We start from the raw sequence: 16,942 nt of genomic DNA, 5'->3' as shown, positions 1-16,942 counted from the left end.
TAGGATGTGAACTATGGGGTCTTAAACTAGTCGTTTCTTTACCTGATGCTGTAAAAGGAGCATCAAGGCAACTAACTGAGGAGACATCTTAAGACAGGTAAGATGCTGTTTGAAGTTGTCATTAGAAAAATACACTAGAATGCATCTGCACTGATTTCTACAGAAAATTAGAACATTTATTAAAGGGTTTTAAGTTGCATCTGCACTTTGTTTTAGAACAGTTAGTCATCAGTTGCTAATTGAGCCTAGTGAACACATATATAGTGAACATCAATGATGATTATTTATGTATAAAATTCTAAATACAAAATTAATATAAAATGTGCAGACAGCTCAAAGTGATGCTGGCTTTTTTTTTTTTTTTTTTCTGTTCTGCATAAGCTGTGGATTAAAGTTAGTATTACACAAAGTTTTCCTGTTCTATAACATCAACAAGGTACCTAGTGCCTACTAAAACATTTTGTAATTAGAGATTATATCATTAGCGGTTACTAAAATGGCTTGCTCTTTTACTGGAGATGTAGCAGAGCAGCAAATCTCTCATGTGATGTTATCTTTCTCCAATATATGCTAGTGAGTCATTCATGTGACAGTTAAGCCTAACCTTAATTTCAGCCTAAGCATTTCCATGAAGGCATCCATTCAGAAAGCCCTCCATTGGGTACATTGCTCATCCATCCCAGTCCTTGGCTCCCTTATGTCAAGGATCACCAAACCATTTTGCAGCCACCAGTACCAGTCTTCTTGTTTCTTCCTTAAGAATTTGTTATTTCCTTGCACTCTGTTTTGTGTTTCTTACCTTACCAGACATTTCTAGAAACATTTTTGTAAGAACTCCTCCAGACAGAGACTACCACACAGTTTATGAATCACTGTAAGAAAGTATTCCTATTGGGATTTTAATTATACAAGCTCAATACTTTTGTTACAACACACTCAAGCTTCCATCGTGATCATTCTAACATGTCTAGCAGGACTCATGAGCCTAATGTACACATAGTCCCCAGGTGAGTTTTTATGTAGCACACTTGAAGAGACTACTGAGCTGAGAGAAAGAAGAAAAACATTAGGATACTGGTACATAAAAGCAGAGTCACATTTTGTTAACAGCACCAAGAGATGAAGAATCAACCAAACTTTATTCTTGCAGTCATTCACCTCCCAGAGTATAAAAATGTGTGTCTAATTTACTTGTCTGGCTTCAGGTTCCAGCTACTAGATAGGATTTTCTCTGGTAGAATCATAGTCTTTTAGTAACCAATATTTCTCCCTGAGGACATACCAAAATTCAGTTTTTATTAGTCTTCTACATGGTTCATACACAGAAGATGCAATCCCTCATTCTGTTTTTCCTGTTCTAGATATATGATTTTGTGTTTGGCTGCATTACAACAATTTATCTGAATGGAATCCCTTTATTGAGTGATACAGATTGCACTGTACAGCTGCCTTATCTTCATCACTGTTCACTATCCCCCACCATCCTGATCTTTGCATCATCTGTGTGTTTTATCTGAATCATAAGTAGTAGCAGCTGTAGTATTTCCCAGTAGTAGCTACGCTCCTTAGCTTTCGCTTCTTGCTCCTTTTTCTGAGGTTTCCAATTCTGGTGTGTTATCACAACTGTTCAAGAGAGACCAGTGTGTGATACATTTCCCAAAATCATGTCTGAATTCAAGAGGGACCATCTGTTTTAAGGTTACTGAACAGAACTGCTGTCAGTAAGAGCCAACCATCCTTTACTAACTCATTTCACTTCAGTAATCCCAATGGAGCTGTTGTGCTTTCCATATCAGAAAGGAGTGTTTGTGGGAGTTATGGGTTACAAAAGTAGATCCACAGTGTATTTTGTTGACCTTGGAACACATCCCACCATTGATTCTGTGTAGAAACCTCCCAAGGCCTGCTTCTTCCCCAGTCTGTAAAAGCCTTCTGATCTTTTTTCAGTAGGGGACTTAGTAAGGATATTGCTCCACATTAGTTCCAGTGTGTTAACTTTTCTTTATCAAACACATTATTTTGGAAATTTATGAAGTAATTACAAAGCAAACCCCAAAAATTGTAGTTACAGAACAGGGCAGACCACAGAGATTCCACGACCACTAAGTAAGCCGAAGGAAATCTTTAAAGTATCATTCTTGCAAATGATTTGCAAGTGGGTGGATAAATGCAAATATTTGATAACTACTTATGTTTTTCCCTAAGGTTTCAATCACAATAATGAAATTGTTAACCTGGAGAACCTGGAGCATTCCTAGTGCCAACTGGACACTTTTAGCTATATAAATGTGTAGCATATTTGCTGAGTAGATATTTATAAGCGCTTCTTGTTCCAGTGTTAACTTTTTATTTATTGGAAAAGAATCAGAAGCTCTCTATTCCCTTGGGAATCATTTTCCATTAAACAGGCTTTACATAGACCGATTATTTTTTTCAGATTTGAAAGGAAAATCCAACTATATTTGTATTTGGGATTTGTTTGGTTTTTTGTTTTTGTTTGTTTGTTTGTTTTTGTTTTTCCAAAAAGAGACGGGGGCTAACTGACTGGAAAGATTTGCAGATTAATTTTTACTGATCTACCTCATGACACCTGATAATGCCTTGTGACAATGGAACACAATTCCCTTACACATGTCCCTGACAGTTTTTTACTTAACAAAAAAAACCTCACAAACTGTATTTATTATAAATCAGTAGCCCCTCTAAAAGTCTCCCCAGAAAAGTCCAGTGGTTGCATGAGTGTGAAATCTGCGTGCAATCCTTTCTTCTTCCTAACAGCTGAACTCTTTCAGAGTGGGAGGAAGGTCTGATAAAAGCCTCTGTTTGGGCTATCTTCTTCTAGACAGAAAATGAACTTCATTTCAACACAATTCATCCAGCATTCCTTATAAGCAGGCTTGCATGGAATTATATTTTAGAAGAAATGTGATATGAGCGACAATGCTGAGTACTGAGTATCTTACCAATGACATATTCTGCCATAAAGAATATCAGAGAATATAAGACAATCAAGTATTAAGCAAAATTCTCACGGCTTTGTTTTATTACTGTCTTGGGCTTGCCAACATCAAGAACCATTGTAGAAAGAATTGAAAAGTTAAAAAGACTAGGAAGGACTGCAATGAATCAGCAGTCTAAAATAACTTTCCAGGTATTGTTTTAAGAGAATATTCCAAATGTTATCATTGAGAAACTTTCTTGAGTGACAAAGATTTCAGAGGAAAGACAACAAAAAGTGGAAATGAAGATATGTTCTGATGATTTAAGCATCCCCATCTGGAGAAATATTCCGCCTTTGCTTATTTGAGTACAGACCAGAGTAAACTGTATTTTAAAACATACATCTGGATCTCTACCAGTGAAAGCAAGAAAAGAATGTCTGCTTCTGGTGAGGTGTGGTCCCTGACAAACCCTAATTCCACACCCAGAATGTCACTCCACTTAAATCTGTTCATGATTTTAATGGTACTTATAGAAATATGAGCAGCACGTTCAGCTGCTAGTAGTGGCAGCTTTCACCTGTAAAAATCTGCACTGATCATATTTCGGTCATTCTGTGCATCCTTTTTGCTTTGGATTTTCTCTAAGCTGCCAGTACTATTGTGCAATTTCTGTGTGCAATTTCAAAGATTTAAAGAAAAGAATAACAGCTTCTAACGCTATGCAGACACTTTTAGCAGAGGGCAAAATTTGGTCCAACAATAGAAGGTTCTGCATTTAGAGGAATATTTGAAATGATACAAACATCAGCAAGTTGCTTCAAAAGAGAAGAAGCCAGTCATGTCCTATACAACCATAACCACATCCATTTGAGTATATACATAAGTATAAACACTTTCTTCCCTGTGGAACCTGTCTGACTTTGTGTCATTTTTTTCACAGCACCACAGGTTTCACTTTCAGCAGAACAATGAAAAGAACCTCACTGAACATGCATGCTTCAGAGGTTACTAAAGGATGACAAACTGAGTGAATTCAATGCTGATGAAAGATGCTAGACAGACAGACCTGGAGGTGAAGTCCTCTAGTTAGAAGTTTTGCAGAGGCCAAGCAATACAGATTTCATAATACTTCCCTAAAGATGTAACTAAATCCTGAGCTATAATCTACTAATGATTAGAATGACTATAAATGGGTGTAAGGGAAGAATATGTCCTAGTAACCCAATTGAAAAATATTTCCTGAACATTGCTGGAATATATTGCTGTGTGTGCCTTAAGTCATACAGTCAGATAGGAAGAGCTTTTGGTATTTTTTCTGATACCAGCTTGATCTGGCCTTACAATTCTGCATCATGCTCTGTGCCATGCAGTCCCAGAACTTCAGATCATGCAGTCTCATTCAGCAGACATTTCTAAAAATGAGCCATCCAGTTAGAGGTCATGAACACATCTCAGTGGGAGCCTGTAATTACAAGAACCTGGTATGTTTTAATATTTTTTAATTATCCAACTAAATGAAATATTTTTCAAGATCCCAAGACATCAGAGCAAAGAAAGATGAAGATTCAGTAAAAGTTCTGGAGGTGAATGCCTCTGTATCCTGCCAAAATCTCCCTATAATTAACCTCAGCACAGGCTTTGAGTGCCCACTGAACATAAAGATTGTGGAGGTATTGTTTGAATTCAGACACATCCAGAAGGCATATTTTGCTTGCTCCTCTTGGATAGGGAAGAAATGATTTAACAGTGGCCAATTTCCATTTACGTGCAAATTTCTTTTCCACACAAACCCATGCACCCTCTCAACAAACGTAATTTATCTGACTGAACATAAGTGGATAAAGGTAGACATCTAGAGAAAGATGAAACCTTCTTCCAGCCCAACATACACAGCCATGGTGATGAAGGGTGAGACAGAATTTTGTCCTGTCAGTTGATGGGAAACTTCCAGCAAACAGAAAGATTCCCAAAGCGACTAAATTCTTCCAAATATATAAATCATAAGATAAATTCAAGTGAAAATGGGAGAGAATTGAAAATACATGGATTTACACTGAGAACTGGACTTGCACTACAAAGCCAACAATTCTAATGACAACTTATGCCAGTTACAGTGCCAGCCATCAAAGATTTTTAATTCTGAACAGCTGCCTCCATACTGCAGTCAACAGCTGCATTTTCAGCTGAATCCCTTATCAACTTCAAGCCACTATTCATTGCCTCAAGGACAAAACTCCAGAGGAGGAAAAAATAAACATCCCTCCAATTTTTCATTTTTTGATGTAGGAAGTAGCTACCAATGGTCCACCCAGTTTTCTTACCCTAAAATACTAAAGATTTTCCAAAAGCATCAAAGGGTTTTATAAATGCAGCCTCTTAAAATCAGACTATTTATACCCCCTCTTAAAAATGCTTCCTGTACTTACATATATGTAATGACTGAGGAGTAAAATTAAATTCCCTGGAATTCTTTCACTTGAATCCCAAATCCACTTCATTTTCTCCTAATTATGGGGGTCAAGGATAGCCTCCAAATTTGCTTCAAATTTATCTTCCCTACCCTTGACAGTAAGCTGTTGTAGCCCAAAAGCATTCTGTGCTGCCTGTATGTAGCTTTCCTATCGTACCTGCAAAGTGAATTTTTTCTTCCCAAAGAGTGGAGTAAACACCTTCCATCAACAGGCACAATGCCTATTGGAAAACTATACCCTTCCAATGCTATCTCATCCAGAAAGAGCAGGTGGCCTTCGCATCACTGAAGTGCAGGCTGGATTCAAAAAAACAGAGATTAGGTAATTTTAGTGGTATACAGATACTGCTTTTTTCCCACCCATTCCATCCAAAGAGTTATAATCATTTAATACTGTTCATATAGAATCTATATTGTACATATAGATTCATTCAACAGGTATCACTGAGGTAGATTTTTCTCTTCCCTCAAATTTGAACTACCTCTGAATGTTCCTTTCAGATGGAAGGAAACAAAAGGCAATAAAACATCTTTCTAATGTCAGTAGACTGGACACAACTCCTACCTAGAAAAGGCTATTGTTCTCAGTCATAAAAGAATAGCATAAAAGCAAGCTCTTTGATGGACAAACATCAGTAAAAACCACATCAATACAAAGAAACAGAGTAAGGCAGCTATGGCAAAATCTCAGAGGGTAGGCATTACCTCATTTGCTCATTTTTTTAAAAGGCAAATGATACAGATTAGAAACTTTAGACTTCAAGGTACTACTCATCTATATAAACTCTGTTAAAACCCACGTTTCCTGGATTCAGAGCAATTGTGTAAAATCAAAAACAACCAGATGCCCAGTGGGTGTAAATCAGTAAGGTCCTATTGAAGCCAGTGAAGTTGCAGTGATTAATATCAGCGCAGGAATTCAACTTAGAGAAGCTTTCTGCACTTGGCATTCTCAGAGCACACAATATTCTCTCCTTTTTTCTCCTCAGATTCCCATCAAACACAGTTCTATAACAGAAGTGTTCTTTTCCTAACTTGGCTTCAAGTCATGGCTACAGTTCTCAATAGCATATAACCTGTCAAGATAAAATATGCTTTGGGACATAAAATCTCTTCTGAGCATTTTATTGACTTAGCTCTACCATTTCTGAAAGGCAGCCAAAATTCCTTAAGGTTTTCAAAGGACTTTGTTTTCTAAATATAATCTATGAGCAGACAGAAGAACACAAAAATCCTCAGCTGTTTACGTAGTTTGGCTTTTGTGCCATGCATTGCCCATCACGATATATTAATTTTCTCTTGAAAGCAAACAAAAATTCTCAGCTACTAGTTTTTTGGGCTTAGGAATCATATAAGATACAGAGTGCCCGGGGAACCATTCAGAACAGGGATGTTTCCCTGTCTATAAGTTACTCAAAAACTACATTTTATCTTCTTAAAATAAATAAATAAATAAAGCAGCATAAAACAAAATACCACCCAGTTTAGACCTCTATTGGAGCTTTTCTATCCAGATGCTGCTTGAGAGGCCAAGAGATTAAAAGCCAGCCACAGAGTTGCTACTAATTCCACAAAACACTCAAAGTAGCATTTCACGGGAGGAAAACGCCACTTAGAGAGACCAAGTTATGTCAGCACAAGAATGAGACCACCTCTCAAGAAAGGTCCCATGTTGCTCTCCGTCTACTAACTTCCCATGGAGCTGGCCCAAAAGGGACAAGACATGCATTCAACCCCAGCCAAGCAGAGGTCAAGTTCATCCCAGTCTCAGAGTCAAGGCTGAAGCAAACAGAGGCAGCAACCTGAAACAGGATTCAGCGTGGCCCCAGTAAAAGCCAGGGGACCCCTCATTACTGTTATTGTTTAGGCTGCTGCCACCACAGCCTTCTCATGGAAGAGAATCACTGCAGAGGTAGGAGATGGACTGGCTGCAACTCCTTGCATCTGTTTCACAGTACAGACCACACACCAAGAGAGATGCCTGGTGCAGTGCTGAGAGATGATGACATCTGTCTGCAGGAGCACAAATGCTAAGGTTACAGCTGCTTCTTACAGCGCTCTGAAATGCATAGGAAGTCTTTCTGAGCCCACTTTTCCTGTAGCTGTCACACTTCTGCTGGACTGGCTTCTAACGCCAGAATTCTTGGCTGTTCTAAATCTAGCATTGTATTTCTAAGTGGAGGGAAGTCATTTAATTGCTCAATGGGCTAAATAACTAATTATTCTATTACTAGTTTTGTCCCTGTAACTTACTCTGCTACTTGAAGCAGTAATTTCTAAAATGTTGTTCAGTCTCCCTAGGTGCAGTTCTAAGAGAAGCTTGTGCTGTAATTTAGGATTTAAATTACAAACCTAATAATTTATTCCAATTGCTTGGATTAATCACACAAATTCAATTGGCCCGCATCACTTCAGAAATGCACATTCTTTGCAAAGAGGAACTTAAAACTATGCTGGGAAAAAAATATAAATAAATAAATAAACAAACAAACAAACAAACTAGGAACCCACAGGATCAAAGAGCAGGAACTACGAAGCTTAGCAGCTGATGATAACATTATCTTTCCCCTGCTTCTTGTGTCCATTACTTCAGTCAACAATATCACAATGCACTTATTGCTTCCAGGGCACATTTCTGTAACAGGACATCTAACCACTTTGTAGACACTAATTAAGGCTCAAGTCACCACACTCCTGTGAGAAACAGGATCTCAACATGCCGAGATTTCCAAAGACCAGGAACAAGTATACTTTTGCCTATTGTTGCAGCAGATGAGTAAGGTCCTACCTATTCTAGGAAGCGACACTTAAGTTTGCTGGGAAGAATCCACAGAATAATGGAGAGCTACACCCATCTAAGTCACACTTCTTGCCAGTGGTCTGACCAGATGGAGATCTTCCACAGCCTTTCATGAACTTATCGTTATCACCACATCAGTCACTATACCAAAGTGTTTTGCTGCAGTCAGTCTTTCACCCCATACTACTATGGAAATCTGAAACATGTTTTTTAAAGATAAGTAAACAAGACAAGGCCAAAAAGTCTGTTAAAGTCATACAGCAAAACTAAGGTAGCACCAGAAAGGGAGTGCAAAGCTCTTGCTCCTGCTACAGTAACGCGATCACCTTAAAAGAGGTCAGTGAAGGCTTTCAGATGCCTTAAGTGTTCTTGAAGATATTATCAAGTGTTCAATTTTGAAGCATCATTCAGTTACAATTTTACCAGAGCTTTTGAAATTAAAAAAAAAAAAAAAAGCTACTCTTACCAAGATGCTTTAAACAGAAGAAAATAGTGGGAAGAAATGTCAAAGGCCAGAACCACAGCTCACTTTAATTCATTTTAATGTGCACTCAGAAGAATGCAAGCAATATTTTTTCTCTTCCATTATGTCTGCGTAGCGCAGCTCAAGCCATCACCTCTGTCTTTTGACAGTAGTGAACTATAAGAAACAGGTATCTTAACATTAAACCTGGCCAGCTGTAATACATTTGCTAAAGTAATTACATTTATTTTTACAGATTACATGTGCTTAGGTTTCACTTACTGATGTACTCGAGAATCAGAGGTTTCAACTTTTCAGATAAAGTTCAGCACTGTTATAATCAAAGACAGCATACAGTGCTTAAAGCTTAACCATACACACTTTAAAATATATATATATATAGTACTACAGAATCTTACCTGCTAGCTCAAAGAATCTTGTCTTGTTTTCTCTTTTTTCTCATCACATTAACAATATCATGACAATTAGATAGCAATTACCTAAATATACAAATATGTGGGCTCCTTTAATTGAAGGAGCTGCATAATTTTTCAAGCCACATAATTTTATGTGCAAGCAACAATACACTCAGCCAACAGCTGAGGTTCTTAACAAAATTTGGTACCTCTGTCAATACAGCAGAAGCTGAACTGCGTGATGGCAAAGAAGCATTCAAAGTGAAGTTTCAGGTCCTCTTCCATTCAGCTGCTAGTGGTGATCTCAACTATGAACCAGGAACTATAAGTAATTGGCTACGTGCAGATGGGTAAAAATCAATGCCAGGCATGTATTTCTTTGGTCAGTTTGCATCAGCTGTTAGTAGAAATACTGAAACAGAATTGAAATGACACATAAAAATGTCAACAAAGAACTCACAGTCCAAACTCTGACTTGAAAATTCCTAAAAGCATCATATTGAGACATCTCAGATTTTATTGTGCATGTGTCCAATATAGGACTACTTCTGAAGGCTGTTGGAAATATGCTTCAGAGTATAAATTGGAAAGTAACTATCACTTCTTATGTTCAAAGAAGGGCAACAAAGCTGAAGAAGAATCTGGAGCACCAATCTTATGAGAAGTAGCTGAGGGAACTGGGATTGTTTAGTCTGGAGAAGAGGCTTAGGGGTCATTCTCTACAACTCTCTGAAGGGGTGGTAGCAAGATGGGGGTCAGCCTCTTCTCAAAGGTAACAGTAATAAGACAAGAGGGGATGGTCTTAAGTTGCACCAGGGGAGGTTCATGTTGGGTATTAAGAAAAATTTCTTCTCAGAAAGAGTGGTGAGGCATTGCAACAGGCTGCCCAGGGAGGAGGTGGAGTTGCCGTTCCTGGAGGTGTTCCAGAAATGTGTGGATGTGGCACTGAGAGACATGATCAGTGAGCATGGTGGGGATTAGACTAGATGCTCTTAGGAGTCTTTTCCAACCTTAATGATGCTATGATTCTTACATGCAGTACTTCCAAGAAGGCATTTAACGGAATGCACTGCCCCTGATCAATGTGTTGGGCATTTTAAAAAAACCCTTTCCACTCTTTTAAACTCTTGCTTTAGTACTCTACTAAACACAAGAACTTTGTTTTCATCTTGACAGATAGGGGGAACAATTCCTCATTCTATGTCACTTCCAGAGGTTAGAAATAAGCTTCAACCATGGTAAACATTTCCTGAGATTGTGAGTGCTTAAAATGCAATAAACAGTAAAACATTGCACTGCAATAGCCCAAAAACAGCTTAAATAAATTGTCCAGAAGCTATATAAAGTTATGAAATTATTAAAACAGAATTAATATCTGATTAAGTTGAAGTGAAAACACATACAAAATAAGACGATCAGGTAATGGAGGAAGAAATCTGGGATAATGTTGGGACCCGCTGCTGTACAAAGTGACATGTTTGAGACCTGCTGCACAGTTAGTACTGCTGTATACCCCTAAAGTTTTGGCTGGACACTCTTGCCTTGTCCTAATAATTTGCTGAGAGTGTAGCTTGTTCCCCAAGAGAGTTTCTAGAGATTGCTAAATTGAAAAAGTGAGTGTTGGGCAGTGATTTTATTTCAGTCTTTAGATTTTATACAGCAGTCTAATTCAAGATTTAATCCCTTGGTTGTGGAATAGCATCTTATTTCTATTTATAGTCTCCTCTATCCTCTACCTCCTGCAAAAACTAAACAATCCAACAAAGCCCTTCCTGATACCACCTAAGGAGCTTAATTCAGCTTGGCAAAACTTCATATTTACATTGGGAATTTGCACTTAACTTTGGACATAGTGGACAGATTTTTGCATGATGTGTATTGTAGGTCATGTTAAAAAAGCATTCAGGGGATTGGAACAAGATTCAGCTGATGCTATCCACATAAACATTGCAAACCACTAATTATATTTCTATTAAATGAAGAAAAATGTATAAACAATTTCCATTTGCAAAAATCAGTGATTTCAACCAGGTGGAATTCTGCAACTGCCTCTTCATCAAGCAGTCAAGTTGGGTAGCCACTGCCTTCTTTATGAATACTGAATAGGGGCATTATATCCTTACAGAAAATGCACATGGGTAAGGACAGGTTTTCTTTTATGCACACAACAAGAACGCCAACACAAGTGGAGCGTGTTTGTTTTCTACCACTCACGTAAATGTCAAAAAGTAATTTATATCAGTGATATAAATGAGACATTCCATCTCTCATCAAAACAGCCCTTCAGCTGAAGCCAGTTGCACCTGTATAAATGCAAAATCACATGTGGTACATAAAGTTTTCTTTCTAATATTTCAGAGATAGGTTTATGTTCCCTGTGGAGCAGGTGGCACCAATGCTGCATGAGGAACACCTATTTTCATCTATCCTACTGTTCTTCTCAGCTTCAGGCATGTTTCAACATGAAATCATAACTGTTCATTCCTGACACCCATAAAGCAATACTTTAAAAAAAAAAAAAAAACGGGTGCAAAACCATCTGTCAGAGCTTCTGCTATGTCTTCATCCACGCTTTCACTTCTTTGCTGAAGTCCAACTTTTCAGATTTTGCACCATATTTGTATTCTGAAACCAGAGAAACCAGATATACTGCCCACTCAGCCCATTGGGCATTTGCTAAGTATATCTCCAGGATATTAAGCAAAGAAAAATTCTCTGCAGATGCAGACCATGTTAGTGTCTCTGGCAGCAGCAAGTTTCCAGCAAGTGGTTCAACACCTCTTACCACGTATTTTTACTAATCAAAAATAAAACCAATCAAGGGTGGCCAGACTATTTGGGTGGAATACCATAATACTGCATTCTAACCTTGGATTTAACTAAGTAGCAAAGGGGGAATTCAGCTTCTAATAAAAGACATCACCTCATAACTTCCAAGTCACTAGACCACATCTATCTAGGTCTTTTGCCAATAAAAACTTTCATACAGGAGAATGTTCAACAGATAAACCTGTATTCAATACCCTAAGTTTTTTTCTTCTTCTTCTTTCATTTCAATGCTTATAAATTTGTTTAAGATGTTCTTAAATTCTAACCGTGCTTCACAGAATAATTTTCCTGTTTACTTATCTCTTCCTTTGTGGTTAATATGGCAGTCCCAGCAAACAGTCCAAGGAGCTATGAGAAAAGATTAAGTAAATAGGTTTGTGAGTATGCCTTAGTATGACAGCATAGACTCTTTAAGGTTGGAAAAGACCTCTGATATCATCTGGTCCAGCCATCCACCTATCAACAATACTGCAGACTAAACCATGTCACTAAAAACAACATTTGTCCTTTCCTTAAATTCCTCCAGGGATGGTGACTGCACCACTTCCCTGTTTACACCTATGAATTACGATGTAGTAATTAGAAGTCCCAGTCTGCAGCCTCAGCTCTTTCATTGACTTTCCACACAACAATGGCCATTTTATTCCAGAGAAAGTACTTACAATGTAGACGGTATCATTCAGTGTACACAGGTCAGAGAAGACTTGGCAAGCTCTGTTCAGCTTCTGTACTGACAGTATTGAAACAGCAATGTGGGGGTTTGCTTTGTTTACTTCAAGGGCAGAAGCACACTGGAAGCAAGCAGAATAAAACTTGCACATAGTCTATTCAGATAAGAGCTCTCCTCTACAAATTTCCTTCATCAGCACCTAATCTGCTCAAGAGGAAGGTCCAAGGAAGACTAAAATCCAAGTAAAGGGCTTTTCCTTCAAATTTACCACCAGGAATGTGGCAGAGCACTGCAGCTTGAAGTCATTTCTGTCTCATGGTGCACCAGTATGCTGTGAGAAGCAGGTCAGTGCTCTCAGATCAGCTCTGTGGGGAACACTGCTGCATTACCACTAGCAGTAATTAGCACTGCCATGAATCACAGGGGTGCTAGCTGCTGTTGCACTTTCTGTGGACAATGTCACTAGCTTCAGCTCAGATAGTGAACAGCAAGAACTCAGTAACAGACTGAGAAAAGACTTCCAACCAGTCTCTGTAAGAGCTCCCTTTTAAAGAAGAGGATAGTACCATTAAAAACATGTCACGTACTGTACTGCCTCCTCTCCTCCAGTTTTGGCCAATACATTGCTTGATTATGATTATTCTGCTTCTTCAGTAAAATAAAAATGAAAACTAACACAGTTAACACCACAACACCACAAAACTCCACAGTCTTTAAATGGTGTTGCTTTGTCAGCAGGAGTTCCCCAAGCCAAACTACAACCACATTACAATGAATCTTTCTTTCACACACCTGTAAACTTCACAATTTCAAAGACTGAGTAAAGCAAAAATCATCTGTAACCAGTGTTTATGCTGCTGGGAAATTCTGCTACAATCCAGGGTGTTAAATCCTGTGCACTAGAATCCTGTGCACTAGATGCAGTACAACGTCAGGTGCTGCTGTGCTGGAAAGCAGGGAATAGGACCACCAAAACATGAGTAGCAAGAAACTATGAAGACAAAGCCTTACCCCTGACCGTTCTCCAGTCTTAATCAATGTCCATCACTTCTTTAGCAATGTTTCCTCACACACTACACAAACACAGTGCTCATCTTGCAGTTGTAAACTGTGCTTAGTATCCAGCCTGCAAAGTAAAATCTCTGCTAGACTTGGGAAGTTCTGAAGCTCTTCTTTCCTTACAGAAGAGCACAGATGCGTTTGAGAGTTTTGCAAGATTCAGCTAAGTTGAAAGCTGAGCTAGGAGGACATAATATTGTGCAATTCTGGAGAAAGGTTTGACCATAAAACATATGATTCTTATTTCACTGCTTGCTTTGATAACTTCAAGGCAGAATAATTGTACAGCTGGTGCTTTTGTCTGAGCTGGATTGACAATAATCAACACAGTTCCTTTTTTAATTTGGTGTGGTTGAAATGAAGAAGAAAAATTGCTGAAGCTACCTGCAAAACAGGCTCTCACTTCTGTATTTCCTACCCATCTCACTAAGGAAACATTAGAAATCCAGTAAGGAAGAAACTCGAGCCAGCACTCAGAAAAATGAGATACTTCTCTGGCCCTTCCTGGCAAGTTGTCCTTTCCTTTCATTTTGGATTTGCACAGGTGCTATTCAAAGCATCTCCCAGGTGGCCTGAAGCATTGACTGCAATGTGCAGATATGCTCGTATATTTTATATGGATGTAAAGTACATTCCCCAAAATAAAACCCTCTCCCAGAGAATCTCCCTAGGTCTTTGACTGATTTTGGCCTCATTTACTCCCTTGCAAATGAAAACCAGTTCCATCGAAGTCAGTGAGGTAACACTTGTATTAAACTAGCGTGAGATCATGTCAGAGGTCCATAATAAAACCAGCTGCCGTTAACTCTTCTATGAGTTTCCATTCATTAGGTATTTTTTGCTTGAATTCATATAGGCAATATCCATAGGCCAAGAAACACATTTTAGAATGATAGCTATTTCCTCTTGCTAAAAACTAGAAAGTGTAGCAAACTATCCCAATCCTCACTGAGAAACTACAGCTTATTGTATTTTGTTAATAAACAGAGGTGTTTATGGACAAAACACGTGTGAATATACTTTAGGGAGTCATCTCACACTGTACAGGGAAAGGGACAAGATGACCTAATATGTCTTTCCCAGGTTTTCAGTTTGGGATTTCCTTTTTTTTTTTTTTTTTTTTTTTTTTTTAATGCCTATAGTCTCTGGTATTTAATTTTAAAATGGGGGAAAAACGTTGAATTTAAAGATTTAGCTCAGCAATATTTCAGCATCGAACCAAGAGCAATGAAACCATTTCTGTGCCTTCTAATGCCAACAGACTTTTCATCAGTGCCTTTCCATTGCCATGAAGTGTCACAAGAGAGACAGAAATAACACTCAGATTATAATGTTTTCTCCAATTCACCATACTGCTTCTAGACTTTCACAACTGTGTAACTGTTTTGTCATATAAGTCAGATTCACATTGTGTCACCACTTCAATCAGTTCATCAGAACAAAATCTATTTCTCACAAATATAGTAAATTCATTTCTTAATAACACAAAGTGATATTTATTAGACACTGATCAGAAAGAAAACATCTCCCCTTGTATTAGAATTAAAATTTCAGTATATAGACTCCACAAAAGGAAATCGTATCTGTTACAGAAGGGGATAAACAGAAAAATAAATACTGCTTATTTTGTAACACCTTTTGGATTGTTGGAGCAGATGGTCTATGAAGGACAGTAGCCTTCTGGTTTGACAGGTGAAGCAATAAACATCATTACTGACAATGGGAATTCTTTGCTGACCAACAGACTGAAAAATCTTAAGCCAATTCACAGGGAAGAGTATTCTTCTAATAAACAATCACAGAATCACAGAATGGCCAGGGTTGGAAGGGACCTCAAGGATCATGAATCTCCAACCCTCCTGCCACATGCAGGACAAACATGAATAAAAAGCTTATCTTGTAAAATGACATCTTTGAAAGTCTTTACTAAAAGACACCTACAAGTAAAGAAGAACTCCCAGCCATGCTAAAAAGAAATAAAAATTTCTTCAACTATTTATTGCTCTCCATTTGCCTATTAAGCAAGGGCTTTTCACAAAGGTTCCAGGTGGTATTTGCAAGCTGGTATCAAAGAAGGCAAATCCAGTCCAAATCCTGAATGAAAAAATACGGCACATACCAGTTATTTGGTTATTCCGGATTCCAAATTGGTTTTCTCCAGATCTTTTCAATAGCCAGAAAACAGAAGCAATAATCTGTATTACTATCACAATACTGGGCTGTTAAAACCTCTCAGGGCTTCTTTTAGCCACATTAGGGTTCCTCAGTGGGCATCAGTCTTATAAACCATAGCTCCATGATAACAGTCAATGCATGATAACAGTCTCCTCAGAAGTACTGCCATCCAGAGATGAAAAGTCAAAGTAGGCCTAATTTGTACCCTCCAACTCTTTGACATAAAATATTGTGATCCTTCTGATGAAGATCAGGACATTGATTTCATCTCTAAGAAAGCAATACATTGAAAAGAAAAAAGAAAAAAACCAAAACTTTTCAGTGAAGGAAGGTATCAGAAACTATCACAAAGGACCACTTGTGGTGGTTTAATCTGGCAGGTGGCTGAGCATCACACAGTCTTACCCTCACTCCCCTTCCTTCCCAGTGGGATGAGGGAAAGAATCAAGAAAAAATAAGTAGAACTTGTGGGTCAAGATGAAACTATTTACTAAGATAGAGAAAATGAAAAGGATAACAGTTATGACCAGTTATATGTATATATGTGTTATATATATATATATATATATGTGTGTGTGTGTGATATATATATATATATATATATATATATATATATATGAATGTATATAAGAAGTGATGTACAAGCAATTGTTCACCACCCTCCACCTGATGCCCAGCTAGCCCCCCACACAGCAGAAGAGAGCAAGATGAACTCCTACCCCCTTCAATACTCCTTCCACACAATGTCATATGATATGGAATACCCCTTTGCCCAGTTTCAGTCACCTGTCCTATTTCTTTCCCCTCTCAGCTCCTTGCGCCCTTCACTGAGAACTGCCTTGGCTCTGTACAGCACTGCTTAGCAGCAACCATAAACATCAGTGTATTATCAACATTATTTTTCTCCTGGAACAAAAAACATAGCACCATAGCTGAAAGAATGTCTACTTTATCAACATTGACAAAAAGTCATTTTACCAATTATACTTATTGGAAGCTGCAGAGGCCTAGATGTGTATGAAAACAGAAGGTGAACTACAGATCTGCTGCAGGGCCATGGTACTTCTTGAGACCAGCAATAAAATTTTTGAGGAGCAGAAGAATGAATTTGAATCTAG

At 38.1% G+C, this 16,942-nt stretch overlaps 1 protein-coding gene across 8 annotated transcripts in view; it reads right to left on the bottom strand.

The window, feature by feature from the left end:
- CALD1 (caldesmon 1) overlaps positions 1-16,942 on the bottom strand; it is a 183,421-nt gene that overhangs the window by 158,502 nt on the left and 7,977 nt on the right. The gene's annotated exons all lie outside the window — the stretch shown is intronic.

This window comes from Meleagris gallopavo, chromosome 1 (genome assembly GCF_905368555.1).
Source record: "Meleagris gallopavo chromosome 1, MGAL_WU_HG_1.1, whole genome shotgun sequence".
NCBI lineage: Eukaryota > Metazoa > Chordata > Aves > Galliformes > Phasianidae > Meleagris > Meleagris gallopavo.
The sequence above is the reverse complement of the archived record's forward strand: the minus strand, read 5'-3'. Positions and strand labels throughout refer to the sequence as shown.